This window comes from Gobius niger, assembly GCF_951799975.1.
Source record: "Gobius niger genome assembly, chromosome: 8".
NCBI lineage: Eukaryota > Metazoa > Chordata > Actinopteri > Gobiiformes > Gobiidae > Gobius > Gobius niger.
The window spans coordinates 33,946,518-33,959,459 of record NC_136859.1 but is presented as its reverse complement, the minus strand read 5'-3'; the positions used below and the strand labels follow the sequence as shown (position 1 = coordinate 33,959,459).

General features: G+C 43.1%; 1 protein-coding gene across 2 annotated transcripts in view; it reads right to left on the bottom strand.

Moving 5' to 3' along the window:
• sema6cb (semaphorin 6Cb) overlaps positions 1 to 12,942 on the bottom strand; it is a 266,790-nt gene that overhangs the window by 153,417 nt on the left and 100,431 nt on the right. For both annotated transcript variants that reach the window (XM_079561863.1, XM_079561864.1), the window contains exon 4: positions 466 to 622. The gene's annotated coding sequence lies outside the window, so the exon portion shown is untranslated. The remainder of the gene's footprint in view (positions 1 to 465; positions 623 to 12,942) is intronic.

Sequence of the window (12,942 nt, the reverse complement as noted above, 5' to 3'; positions counted from 1 at the left end):
AAGTAACATTTATTTAAGAGAATTACAACATTTTAGAGAGCACTGTCAGAGGGAAAACTATCAAATTTTGTCCGGTCATCCTAGCATAAAAACGTAAATGTTTTTCAGAGAGTGGCTTTATGGCTTATTAAAAGGTCACTCTTCTGTACTCTGTCTTTTTGCACAGCGCAGACTCGATGGTGACACGCGTCAGCAGTCCAAAGCTGAGAAAGGGCTTGGATCAAGATATTTTCATTCACAACTTTGTGCTCAGCGATAAACTTGTGGGATGAATGACAGAAGCAGGTGAACACTTTGTTTGATCCAAGTTTTGTTAATGGTTGGTTGCGGTGTGGCTTTGAGGCCCACATTCAATTTATCGTGACCAAGCGCAACACAAATAATCCCCTTCATTTCAACATACAACAAACAGTTTGACCACAAATGAAATGAAGATCAACAACATCTACTGAAGATGAAACTTACAATCAGTGTCTCCTGTACTGGACGCTCCTGCTTTCTTTGTCCCAGCGTCTGTAGCTCACAGTTGGGGGTGTGTGTTGATGGGACTTAGGTCAGCGGGGGCGAGGACATGCCTTTTTGAAGTCCAGCCTCCACGAACACTCGCTCTCCGCCGCACTTCCTGCAGACACATATTAAAAGTGCATGAGTACATGGACCACAGCTGTTTCTGACACTCACAACGACCCGAGGCCTCGTGTCTTCGGCTTAAATGGGGCCACTGACCCCCTCGGCCCCAGGACCGTGTCTCAGCGTGGCTCTTAGTGTAATCTGCCCCGTCAGTCGGCTGTCAAAACATCAGCGCTCACACCACGGAGGTCTGGCCTTGTTCGGAGCAGAGAGAGATTCAGCCAGGACCGGGACAGAGCCGTGTTTACGCTTTGGATTTGTATAAATATTTATTCGCACTTAGGAAGAGAGATGTACCCGACAGATCTAAAATCAACATTTATACTTAATAGAAGACTAATATCAACAGAAAAAGGTAAATAATGTGAACATGCTAAAGTAAAGCTGCACAAATCCTAAAGAAGTGTGGCCAAATGTTAAAAAATAAAACCTTCAGCGAGGTACAGGTGTCAGTGCTCTACAAAAACCAAAACATGAAACACAGAGAAGCAACAAAGTTATTGAGATCTGTTCTAGAACGACAGTTGCTTCATGTGTCATATTTAGGGATTATTATCAATACCTGATATTCGAACCTGGAGAATTGAGAGCTACATTTACACCAAACAACTTTTGATCGCTGCACATAATAGCATAGTTAGCAGCAGCATGCTAATGCTAATTGCATCTAATCAAGGCTGGGACAGAAATGATCACTTAAAGGTACACTATGAAACTTTTATGTAAAAAACAAATTGATGTTAGGGTGGGTCACCTTTTAGTGACCCAGTGGCTGTATGGGAGGGTGACCATCCTAGAGGCCCCAGATGATTCTTCAGGATCAATTTCATATCAGCTTAGCTTTTTTGTCAGGTAGGTTTTCGGAATGAAATGTATGCATAACCATGGAGATGGTTCAACCAGCAAAAATCCTAAAAACAACTGATCATGGAGCATCTTAGGGTCCACCAGCATGGTGAGCAAAGGGGCTACTCAAACTTTTAAAAGTAATAAGATAATATTGGCCATCGTCAAAGGTCTCGGTGTTCGTAATTTAGGTTATAAAATGGCAGTAAACAATAACTGATCGAACATAATTGTAATGCACTAATTATACTAATGTAACCTAATAATCCCTGTTTAATGTTTTTCCATTACAGTTTATGAGTAGAAAACCCCTTGATATAACACAAGTCTTTATCAATCTTACACATATTTAACAAAGACTCTTGGCATCGGACATTGGTATATAATCAAACCCCCAGTGTTGGCATCGGTAGCAATAACTGGATCAGTGCGTCTGCGTTACCAAAACTCCCAGCTTAGAGAAACAGAAAAGAGTGACTTGAAATAAGACACGGTACAGAATGTCAACCATAGTTTTTGAAGTTGTAAACGTTTGACATGTCTGAGCTAAAATAAAACAAAGTTATTACTTCCATTAACCACAGCTGTGAGATTAAGTTGCAATTTAATCGTTTTTTCCCAACTCAAAGTAAGCCACAGTGGGGCATTCTATTAGGGCTGCACAATAATGCTCATTTTTAAGATGTTCAGCATTAAGACTGAAATATGAACTGCCAAACAAATACTAGAATGACATGCTTTGGAGTACATGTTCACAGAAATCTAAGGTTTTAAGTACAATCGAAGACAATGGAGATGGGATTTGTTGTTGTTGCGAAGGATATTGTACTGCCAAGATAATCTTCACGATTTGCTAATTGCAACAGTTCCAATAGCGATTTCTATTAATTTGCAATTCATTGTGCAGCCCTCCAAAACTTCCATGACTTAAAAAACTTGTCTAGCTTGATGATAAAAGTATGCACACCAGAAAAGGCATTTATTTCCCATGAGAGCCCTTGCCGGACTCGACTCCTCTCTTCCATCATGCGTCACTGTGGGGCCTTTTAGAGCTAATACTTTCTTCTCTGGCCTGGAGCTACAGACTGGTCCGCAGAGGCTGCTTCACGAGACACTGGTGGGATATTAGAAGCCCCGCTCAGTCATTAGCTCTGCACTCCAAAGAAGGCTGCCATCTTTTACCCAGGACCCCCACAGAGTCCCTTCAACTAACCCTTCAACCAGCCGCCCTGCGAGACCTCAATGACTAACAGGTTAATGGAAGTTAGGAGAGTTGACTACAAACTCTACAAGGACGATGTTTTAAATATCTTTGACTGGTTTTGGAAGATATTTACTAATCAAATTTGACCTCTAATCTTAAAGGGTACGTCCATTTATTATGAGCGTGTATAAAGGTATTCTCCCATCACAAACATACGTGGGGCAACATTCTGTTTCATTCCTACAGGTTTGGGTAATCCGAGGGCACAAGATGCACTAATATTGGGTTGTTACACCTTTAGATTACCCATTCACTATGGCATTGTTTCAAGAAGCTTCTGCAATGTCCAAAGATCCAGTGTTGCACAAATGCTCCACCAAGATCTTGTATTGACGATGGGAGAGTGTGACCACTGCACAAAGCATTTTTCAGCACTTCCCAAAGATTCTCAATGGAGCTAAGATCTGGACCTCTCCTGCTCCCTGAACCACTCTTTCACAATGTGAATCCTGGCATTGTCATCATGGAATATGCCCGTGCCGTCAGGGAGAAGAAATCCATTGATGGAATAACCTGGTCATTCAGGATGTCCAGCTGATCGACCAGTTTTATCAGGCAGTGTAGTTCTCAATCATCAGGTGTCTTTTTCATACTTGGAGATTACTATAGGTTATAAAACATAAAATGTCAATGCCAAGATACCCAACTATGAGTGTTACAGTACTTTAAAATGGAAAAGTATAGGTATGCTATGCACATCACTTTATCACAGGGGTAGACTAGTCTTATTTGTGACGGGATCATTTTCTTCCAGGCGGCCAAACCACCCAATTTCACCCAAAGTAATGGGTGTTGTACATGATGTTTGACCTAAGAGTGGGTTTTGGGGAATTTGAAAAGAATTGACAGCATTTCATAGCACTTTAATAAGGTATTTGATGTCTGATGTGTGTAATAATCTTTCTCAAAAATCATCTTGGGGGCCAGAGGTTTTAAAAAGAGGGCCAGATTTGACCTGTAGGAGCAGTGAGCTGCCTGCGTAGGCCGGCGCTCGGGGACCCATCTCCATGATGTGCAGCCATTATTGTACATGTTTTTAGTGTTAGGGGGGACACGGGGAGAAGATGCAAACTCCACAGAGAAAGGCCCCGTCCCTGAAATAAACTCCACACACCTCCAGCTGTAACGTAGCATATTTTCCATCTTGTACGTGAGTGAGAGCGTTGACCTCCTGCCCCGCACAGTGGCCTGTACATATAACCCGCCCAAACAGCGTCTGCAGTGGTCATGCCTGTGCACTTAAAGCATGTCTTCTCACACACGAGCCCAATGAAAGAGGCCACTGACTGCAGCTGCTCTGGCCCCCTCCGCCCCCTCCCCCGGGCCTCGTGAAGCCACCCGGGGCCCGTAAACACCTCACAGCCCCCCCCTTCCCCAGTCTCACTGCGCTCACTGTGACCGGGGCCAAGCCATGGCGAGGCTGTTTACTGCGCAGGTGACGGCCGCTGTGCAGAATGGGAGCGTGCGTTTAGTCATGGGAAAACGCCGGGATAATACGGCCTGATGCAGGGAGCGTGATGTCAGAGCGGAAACCACAGAAAAACCCCCGGTGCACGCAGTCAACAATATCGTGTTGCGTTATCGACGCGCCCGCAGTTGACAAAAGGAAGCTGTGGTGTAATTCCAACCAGGACGACTGTTTACCCTGGACCTGGTTTCACCTGTTAGTCAGAATCACGGCCTGCTACGTTTGCGTTTTTCATCAAAACTCCCTTCTCCTTCGTCTGGCCTGCCAACTCTCAGGGTTTATGCACGCCTTTATCAAAACATGTACCTTGTGTTTTGAACTATTTTTTTTGTGTGTGTTTTCAAGCGGCTTCTGTTGTAAACGACTCGTGGCATCTCATTTACTTGCCTGGGTCTGTTTAAGCCGCTCCTGGTTGGGTGAACATTTCACACCCAGTGGGACACAAACCACTTCAGCGTCTAATACACGAGGCAAGTGAAAATTTCAACTGAAGAGAGATGTCTTTTTTATTTTGTTCGGCTGCAGGGGGTGAAAATGAGCCGGTGTTAGAAAGAAAATCATCTTCAAATGGCAGAAATGGAAAATGAGGCGTAAATAAAGAAGTAAAAATTCTAATTTGTTTCCCTGTGTGGTGTTATGTTAAGTGTGAAAGTTTTTGGTGGGATTTAGGATTATTTAGTGGGACTTGGATCTTGGATTCTCTGGGATTAGGACTGGGCAATTTTGACCTAAATATATCTTTCACGAGAACGATGATGAAGCAATTTCCCTCCCGTTTTTTGTCCCACATTTTCCCACTTTTACATCCATAAAAGTTCATAAGTTCATAATTTTGTCAACTTTTTTCCCCATATTTCTTTTCGCAATTGTTTTGTTTTTTGCTTTGTTTTACAATGTCGGCTTATTCTTTTCCCCACATTTCTTAGGCAGACTCGAAATTATAGCTTTGAATATCTTCCAAACAGCGATTTCGATATATAAGACGGTATATTGCAAACTCTATTATCAATGAATTTCATCGTAAATCATATTGTAGAACTCATCACATATAGGTTATATACTTATCCTTTTGTCCACTTGCACTAAACTGAACTGAAAACAAAGACCTCTTAAAGCCTCTTTTAACAAATAACTGTTGACTGAACGCTGGATGCTGTTATTCAAAACGCTGCTGAAAAGAGCAGATTCGGTCACAAACGTCACATCCCCGGCGTCCGCTAACCTTGAGCACCAGTTGATGCCCTGCAGACAGCTGAAAAACAACTCGCCTCGCTAACGTGATTACAGCTGCTGGCGCTGGGCTACATGAATTAGCCCGAGCAGATTCACTTACGCGGGCACAGTGTGACTCGGGTCAAGGGCACTGGGAGGCGTCGCCAGGAGCGCGGCTGTTTGCCTGTTTTCCTCCCGCTGCTGCGGAGCGTATCGATCGGCCGAATGAGAGCGGCTGGCCGTTTTTGCTCTATTAACCGGTCGCTGGCAGAGCGCATGAGATGAAGGATAATGCCGGCCCGATTGGTTCATTGCCACCATTGTGAGGCTGCATCCGTGCCGTCCTATAATTTCTAATCTCATTTACTAGAAATGGTCCCACAGAGGGGCCCCCCTGATCCTGCCATAATAGTTCTGAGGTGAGCCCCATTAACCAAATGAGCCTCTCAGAGCACAACATTCCCATTAGCGCCACCCATATAATCCCTCATTTCCCCCCAAACTGCGCCGGAGCCTCCCCGGGGGACGCGGTCAACCACCTAACCACACTTCCAGGCCTATCTACGCTGCAATCTGTGCTCTCCCTATACGGCCCTTTGCATTGATGCTGTAAACAAAAGGAAGTTTGACACAAGTACAGCTGTTTCCCACTGCCTTTGACCTGAAAGACTGTCATTAGGGCTTTTTCGTAATAAAGGACATGGATCAAACAGTTGGTTTATGCCAAAGTACGTAAAACACACTGACATTTGCACGTTACCCAGGGCAACACAGGCCAGTCAGCATGGTCGACCATAGATTTCACAGAAACTGAGCGTTCCATATCCATACGCATAAATGGCCAGTCCATATGTAAAAGTATAGCAAGGTCTGGAATGTCCACTTCATGGCATTTACATGATTTCTGTGGTTTCTCTATCATTAACGTCAGAAGATGATATTGGATGTGTAGCCGACCCCAAAAAAACAGAAACTTGTGAATTTGATTTAGCACTTAGCTACATATATATATATATTCTTATCTAAAGTAAAACCTCATAAGGTCATTCAAAGATGATTGCTAACAAGGCTTTGACATCGCCTAAATGTGGTTGATGGTTGACAACAGCTGAAAACATCTGGATCGTTCGTAGTTTGAGATATTTGACAGCTATACAGAAAACACTGTGCTGACGGCTTTCACAGGAACTTACAGTGACATACAGTTTGCTAAATATACAGGCACAAACACAATAACCTGCAAACCTACATAGTTTTGGTCTGAACGACAACCAGACAAGTATGGAAGTTCTCACACACTTACACGCCATTTCAGCTGCCGAAGCAAGAGCTTACAAGCGCCCACCCCTTAAAAAATCAGTACAATTAAAATGATCACTTCACAAGAACATAGTGGAACAACAAAGGAACCAAATAACAAGAAGGAACAACAGCAAAACAAAAATAGACCATACACACCCGCAGCATCCCACCATGGCAGAAATGTCCATTTACAAGATGGCAGACAAAATCAAAGTGTGCATTCTGTTGCCTTTTCATACACCCCTTAAAGAGTATAAATCATTAATAATAGAAAAATCATCTTTTTGTTTGACCCTTGCAATATGGCATCCACTGACATTCAACAGAGGATTGTTTTGGGAGCACCTAGCAGGGGGTATACTTTCACAAACAAAGAAAAGTCATAAGCCCAACTATGAAAACTAAAAAATGCCAAGACATATGGTATTTTTTTGGTAATATGGAAACAAAGCTGCAATATGCGTTATCCCTCAACCTTCCTGTTGTCACCAGGCCATTTCCACCTACCATGCTCTTACTGCGAATAAAAAGTAGCCATATTGCCGACAACGGCCATACTGCGCACATAACAGCAGCCTTTTGACTGCAATCTTACGTAATAGCAGAATATACGCTTTCCTCTGCGGGGGGGCTTTCGCCGACGGGAGCTCAACCGGGCTGTGGTGGAGATCAATGCCCCCCGGCTGCGTCCGCTGGAGGGCTCTGCGAGTCCAGACGGACGGAGGGATTAATAATTCAGGGTGCGGGTCTGTCATATCCTCTATTAGCACTGGGAGACCGGGGCCCACTGGCTGATTGATCGCTGCTCAGATTAATTGCAGTCTTTTTGAAAATGTGCATTAGGGGAAGGGAATAAGCTCGCTAATGCCGTGTCTCCTCGATGGCGGGTTTATTTACACTAGGTTCCTGCTGTTTTGCAAAATTAATTTCCAGGACTTATCGAGGATGATATCAGCAGAGGATTTGATAGAGCTTAGAGGAAATGTCACACTGTCTCTTTGTGTAAGGATCTGATTATATTCACTCTAAATGAGGAGCTGGAATATCAGGAGAAGGCTGTGGAGTGAAGAAAACAATGCACTGAAGTGAATGCTGCAGGCCGGGTTGCTCTAACTGCTGACCCAGGATGTGATGTTAATAATGACTGAATCGGCTCTTAAACGAGAACGCTGAAAAGAGACACATATTTTTTTCAGTCAATACAGAAATCAGCATTACAATGGAGCAGGCAACACGAGGCAAAGCTTTTTGCAGTAAAAACCATTTGGCAGACCATTTTTTTATTAATTGCGGAACAAAGTTTTATCTATATACAAGCTTTTCAAAGGGTAAGTTTGGATAATTATATATAAAATGAGCCCCAGAGTCTTCTAACAGCTTTTTGAAATGAAGCAATCCCAGAGATTCGCCGCCCATTTAAGAGCCATAAAAGCCCACACAAAAACCCATCGATGACAACGTTGTTCTTCACTGATCTAAAGACAAATCATTACAGAGAAAGAAAATCTTGTGTCTTTTTTTTTAACAGGGTTTACTGTACTATTCACATAAATCGCGGTATCCTAAACCCCCTGAACGAATGAAAGAACCGGTATTGCATTGGGGAAAATGGTATTAATAATCATAATGCATTGGTTATATATTGCGCATTTCTGGACACTCGAAGACGCTTTACATTGCACTATTCATTCACTCCATACTTAGTGGTGGTAAGCACCTATGGTAGCCGCAGCTGCCCTGGGGAAGGCTGACGGAAGCGAGGCAACCAGTCTGCGCCATCGGCCCCTCCGACCGCCACCAACCACGTACTCACACACTACATTCGGCTTCTTACATACGGTCTCCCATCCAAGTACTGACCAGGCCCTTCCCTGCTTAGCTTCCAAGGTCTGACGGGATTGGGCAGAGCAAAGGCAGCATGGCCACCGTATTGGAACAACACAAACTTAAAAGCAGATCTTTTACTTGACACTTATTGATAGACTGTATGACAGCAGGGTTTAATAAGAAAAGAATAAGGCTGTGTACATACATGGTTCATTTGCAGCATTCGCAGGACGAAATGCTTCATCAAAATGATCACAATTGAGAAATCACAAAGGCATGAATTACTTCAATAAAAAGTCCTCTGCAGAGAACAGATACTCCTGTCTCTACGAGGTCAAACCTGCAAAAGCGGTTTTAGCCAGGTCTCTGGAATGGAATCAAATACATTTAAAGCCAGATGCCAATGTTTGTCACTTAAATCTGCTAATAATTCATCCAAAGTGTTTAGGGCATTTTTGAAAAAGATGACTGTGCTTTTTTTTGGCCAACAAAACTATTATGGAAATCAGTGTGGTTTGGTCTAACAGCCAGGCAATTGTAGAATTTTCATAAACCACTTCTTGCATGAAAGTGCTTCATCTTAACAATGAGTATTAGACTGAATATCCAACTAAGGGCTGTGCTAAAGATGTAGAGATAATTCTTTATCCAGAATGAAACAATACACAGGACTAGAGCTTTGCCAACTGTAAGCTTCTTCTGAGAATCATAAAACAAATACATTCGACCACTAAGCTTAAAGGTCTTTCTTTGCACATCCATTTCCGAGGCCGTGTGGGATTCATCGGGGGCCCTGTTTTGGCGTTTTACAAGAGCGCGCTGTATTAAATGGGCGTTCAGCGCAAATCCATTTACTTTACACAGCCTAATAACCGACTGTAGCCTCGGCAGGCCTCCCTCTGTGATGCATCTGCGGACGGCAAATGGAATCAAGTGAGCAGCAGTGACCGCAGTGGGAGCTGGAGACGAGGCTTTTCATTTCGGACCATTCTGCCCTCGCTCTTTCCCTCCCTCTCCAATGTGTTTAAGTCTGCTGCTATCTTGAGCATAACCATGCAGCTCAGCTTGTCCGGCGTGCATGTGGTGAGGAGATTTGTCCTTGGGAGTTTGGGATCAAATGCTAAACGTATGAATGCAGAGAGCAGAACCATTTGGTCTGTCAAGTATCAGTGAAATCCTCTATTATCCTGTACACTCTGAGACAACACAGGTTCATGGAAAAAACATAACGACATAAATTAAACCTTTGTCCTTGTCCTGCTGTGACACTCTTACATTGTCAGCGTTTGGTGTGAAATCAGACCGACGTGTGCTGTCTGCATCTATCTAATCGATTGAAGGGCTCACTGGGGTTTGTTCGTTTTGCATCTCTTGTGAAACGTGCATGAAATGAATGTGCGTTAAGGAATGGGCAGTGAAATAAGCATTTGAGAGAGAGCTACACACATAGTGGGGCCACAGCTAATAGTTTAAATATGCGTTTCCTGCTTTTTCATCATTTCTCAGATGGAGAAATCAGGTTCAAGAATCAAACTGAAGCCTTAATAATAATAATAATTAAAAACTAATAGTCTTTTTATATGGAGAAAACCGTCCCTAACACTGTTTTAGAGCCTGGCTTTTTCTATATGCTGCGACCCATGTTCCAACGCTGGGCTGAGTATCATATTTTGAACCGCGCTGGTTTTTGAGCAGTAAAATTAACAAAGTACATAAAGTTGAAGCCTATGTCTTTGATTGACAGGCTCTTGAGCACTGTAGAGGCTCGGGACCTTGCTCTGTAGGAGGAGTAAGGTGCACCGTGTTATTTGCACAGACCACATGGGCTCATTACTATGGCTGGGGCAGAATGGCTGCATGTTAAACCTATGGCAAAAACCCAATGGCTACAACAAGTCCAGTGTAGGAGTGTGCAGTGGGAGTTTGGGTTGGTTGGGGTTTGGTCATAGTCATAGTGGTCAGTTTTGAAGTCGGGTGTGGACAAATAGTCAAATGTATTGTCAAAATCAGGAAGTGAAGTCGGCAAGAAAACCACAAGAACACAGGTCATGGAGTCTGAACTAGGATAGAGGAACCACAGTGTTAATGCATGTGAGCGTAATCTTTACCAAGTGAGATACTGTAATCCCAAACTCATTGTGTCGAAATCACGAGTGTGTCGAGGGCTGCAGTTCGTGAGCACAAACATTTCTGAGCTTGCCCGTCATTAGTTGCACCCCTTTAAATATTTATTTGGCTAATGCTCAAATCAGCAGTCCAATATCCATAAACCTTGGAGCAAAAATTCTTGGCACAAATATTAGCAACCGAGACGTGAAAATAGTCAGTTATTATGAGAGACTGTTGACTTTTTTTTCTCTCAAAAAATCAGGCTGGAGATGCCAACAAGTGCCATGGCAGCCGTGCGCGTGAACTGAGAGCTTGAGACTAATTGGCGCGAAGAAGGGCCGATCATTACACGCCCACACTCAAGCAGAAATAGCTGGATTCTTTGAAGGGGATAAAGCCTTCCACACGGACCCCTACAATTCATCTGCCTCTGCACCGGGAGAGCGCCCACATTCACCACATCAGGAGGAAATGACTGCAAGCTTTCTAAAAAAAATAATATCAAAAAGATGTCCTCCGTAGGTCATGTTCCAGATAATTATGGGGTAAATGTTCAACAAGCTTATGTTAAATGTGACTACGGCAAAGAAAGTTGTCTTTCTGGAGCCTATTTGAGTACTCATGTTCACTTCTTATGTAGTGTGTATCTGTACTTCCTGGTTACATGGCGTCATTTTCAAATTCAATGTGTGACCCCCAGGGTGTCCCGACCCCCCACTTTGGGAACCACTGAACCATGCCATCACCACAAATACAAAGTACTAATGTGCTAGTTTTATCATGACAACTAATATGTGCTCAAACTCGGTCTGCCGTTTGGAGTACCGCATGTTACCGAGCCCACGTTGTCAACAGACCAAACTTCTAAGAATTAATTCTATCCAAGTAAAAAAGCCAAAATAGATCAAATGTCCATCTAGACTCCATCTCCTAATGAAACTTTTACAAATGAAAGATTGATTTGGGAGCTTGTGGGAGACTTGTAATTTGCCTAATTGGAAAATGACAAAGAAGTCCATTAAAGCTGAGGCAGTGCGCCGTACATATTCATCGGCGTATTTTGACGGAAATGGTGTTATTAGTAATGGCAGCCGCCGCAAAGAGGAGCTCGGCCACCATACGGGGGCCGCCTTTATCTTCTGCCCTCTTATTCCATGAATGATAAATAGCCCGGGCCCATCACCATGTTTGACAATGAGATGGGTGGCTGTCAGAAAGGACTTCTGCGGGGGCTGTCAGGGTGAAGTGGAATATTAAAGTTATTAATAATTCCTTTCTCTTGCATTTAGCTCAAAGACAGTTGAAAAACGTTCTTCCATATTTTACAAAGTTCAATGTGGATGTGGTGGCCGGGAATTAATGGGGAGGGGGGATTTAATGGCCGAAATGCATTTTTAAAAGATGTCAGAAAAGTTCCAATTGGCATAACTGCTTATGATTTAGCCGGGCATATCTGAGCTCTTTTCTTTTTTAATTAGAGATGTGATGACTATGGCTGCAGTGAGACTCTAGCTGCACTGATTTGTTTGAGTGTTGACGTAATAAGACAAACACAGCGTGAATGTAAATAGTTTTATATTTACGAACAATATCTGTAAAAATTGGAACAACATAATAATTCTTAAGATACGTGTTCATTTGTTTAAGTTTAAATCAATGAAAAATATCAAGTTTTTGTCTTATTTACTTACAGTGGAAAGAGTAAAACAAACGGTTTACTCAAGAGTCCAGTAGAACTCGAGTAGAGGTGAAAAGCACTGCATGATGAATCTACTCCAAGAAGTAAAAACTTTAGTGCGGTAAGGACAGTCACAGTGAGTGGGAAAGGACACAATGGTTTGGGCTTTCCGTTTCAGTCGGAATATGCTGAATTTGTTGGGAGAAGCCTTCCCGAGAGAGTACGTAAACTGGCCTGCGTACTTGCCCCTATGATTTTTTTCCCGAAGGGTTTTCTGAAATGCCTGGTTTAATATGATCGTCCACAGACCCTGGAAGACCTACAGAAAAAACATCCAAATCCAAACTGCCAATGTACCGCTCAACATGCTTGAAAGAGAGGACCAAAACTTTCAAAAGTCATCGAAAAAGGTGTATTGACAATGGAGGACGGGAGTTGAAAGATATTCTTTTCAAAAGTGTGTAACATTCAATCTCCTATTTCTTATCTCCATGTACCTGCATTCTCCCCGCCTGTGCAAAATGTCCATTTGTGCCACTCTGCTCTGGACATGTAACAGGAAATAGGCGCTAATACGTCCATTTGAGACCCAGTGCTTTACTAATC